This window comes from Erithacus rubecula, assembly GCF_903797595.1.
Source record: "Erithacus rubecula genome assembly, chromosome: 1".
Classification (NCBI taxonomy): domain Eukaryota; kingdom Metazoa; phylum Chordata; class Aves; order Passeriformes; family Muscicapidae; genus Erithacus; species Erithacus rubecula.
The window spans coordinates 85,986,185-85,988,765 of NC_136658.1; positions in this window are offsets into that span (position 1 = coordinate 85,986,185).

The following is a 2,581-nucleotide window of genomic DNA, read 5'->3' on the forward strand; positions in this document are numbered from 1 at the left end:
CCCTTGCCCAAAATGTTTATAAGCTTAGGACCAATTTTTATCTTTTAACAGCCTGCCTTCAGCCCAAGCATAAGGAGGGCATCATAGTAGTAATAATAATAATAATAGTAATAATAATAATGATTCTGCTGTCACTATGAAGATTATACATTAATTAAAAACCAAAAATGGGAGTGATTCAACTGCATGTGCACTGTGGCTGAACTTTTAGCTACCTAATGCTGACTTAGAAACAGGTTATGTCTTTCATTTTCCCTTTACCTGTAAGGGAGAGTCATCACAATCAAAAAGTACTCCAATTGAAAGACAGGAAGATCAGAGCTTGGTACAAATGTGGTCAGTTGGGGTTCAGGATGGCCAAAGAGAACCATGTCAGAAATTATACACAAGAGAGTAAAGTTGCTTTTTTTTCTTTCATGACTCTCCTTCCCCAAAGTATAACTTTGAGGATATGGAGTTAGATTATTTTCTGAATTTAATCCTTTGTCTATCTCCCTCCATCCTTTTGCTGTGATAAGAGATGATACATCATGAAATTGTGGAGGAATACCTAAAAACTCTCCTTAGTTTGTACTAAGTGACTTTGGAGGCAGCTTAAGCTTCATTTGTCTTATGCCTTGGCTTCACCTTGTGCATCAATACTTCCTAAACTACCTGTTGGTTCTACTATTGTTGGTACTGTGAAAATATCTCCCTTAGAAGCCTTGCAAATAGCAGCCACCACTCACAAGCTGAGAAACCAAATGTATGAAGAGAGAAAAATATATTTGTGTAGTAATTTCAGAATTGCTAGTCTGAATAGATAAGTATTTTGCTTGGAAATAATGTCTTTGATGGCCTTTTCATGTGGCCATCATTTCAATAAAATTCACCTTTACTCAACAGACTGCCTTTTTTTTCCCCCTGATTGTCTTTTCTTACCTGAGAAAATGATACTCAGGTGCAAGGTAGAAAACAAGGACTATCTACCATTGTATTGAAGAGATTTTATGCATCTGGTATCGTATCCACAGTCTCTACTTTGGAAGACAGCTACAGCAATGGGTTCTTCTAAATGAACACCGAAGAAATTGGTTTGTTATAGGGTTTTTTTAGAAAAAAAATATTTTAAGAAAAGCTCATACTTTAAATGACTTCAAATGTGTTACTAGATTGTCACCAGCATTCTGACAATGTTAGTCATGAAAGAGAGGAGGGTTGCAGAAGCTGTTAATAGCTTTATTAGTAGAATTGCACTTAGTGTGCTTGAGTACTAACTGCCATATAAATCAGCATGTATTTCCAATTGCACTCAACTTTGAATTGGACATTATTACCTCTTCTCTAATATGCTGTCATAAATTTTCTTTATCTGCATAACTATCCTAGTGCAAAGATTGCATGCTCAGTGGATGAAGAGGTGCTTGGTTGGATTTAAGCAAGAGTTTAGTGCATTTATTTTCTTGCCAACTGTATTTCTTAGACCATGCTTATTACACAAGTACATGGTCAAAGAGGGGATTATAAACTATGAAAAGAAGACAATAAATGGATATAAGGGTCAAAAAAGCCTGAAACATCCATCAACTTTAACACCTTTCACATAAATGTATGCATGCTATGGGGAAGGGAAATAATAATCTGACTGCTTTCTAAACCAATTTGATTTAAGTTTATCATATAGTTGTGAAAAGATGAGAAGATGCATCTTAGATTCAGGAGCTTCCTTCATTTCCTTCCTTCCTGTGTTTCCCAGGCTTATTCTGAGTATTCAGGCTGGATTGCATAGTGAAGACAGAATAGTAAAACAAGTATGGAAATGAACATCAGTTACTGCTCCAACAAATCAGCATGCCTTGGTATTGGCATATCATTTTTCTCCACTGTCAGTTGAATGCCTAAAGGCTTCTTAAGAATTCAAGGTAAATGTAATCAGTGTCAAAAACAGTGTGCTCTTTTGGGCATGGGCACAGTCCCAGTCCTCCCACAGCAGGCTCTGAAAGTGTTTTAAATTGATAGACATTGGATAGCAGCTGTGTATGAGCGTAGGATTTGAGTGGGGTTTATTGTTTCATTGCCTAAAAATCGAAGCTTGTTCTGAGAACACTCAGACTGTTTCTGGAGGGGAGGTACGTATTAGCTCTTGGCTCTCTTGCCCTTTGCAGCATCTCAAAAATAAAAAGCATAGAAACCATTATAGAGCTCCAGAAAAAGGCTTTTATCCAAATACTGTTTTACTGTTATTACTCCCCTTTGTGGAGTTAAGTTGCTGATGCTCAGCATTACTCTTGCCAAGGGAGAAGGCCAATCATATCATTTTGGCCTGAGCATCCACATACTTATACAGACTAGTTAATGTTCCTCTCACATCTAGTCACAGCACTGACTTAAACCTGCAGCTGTGGCAGTCCAGGCTGCCCACCTTTGCAAGGGGACAGAGGGGTGGTCCCTCTGCTCCAGGAACCTCTGGATCAGGGTGAGAAGAGCAGATGGGGTGATAAAAACAGCTCCTGTTGATGATGTGGCAGCTCTGTGTACCTGCCCTGACTACCCACCAGCCTTTCTCTTGGAAACTGGTTAAACCAGTTGATTGCAGTGGTGG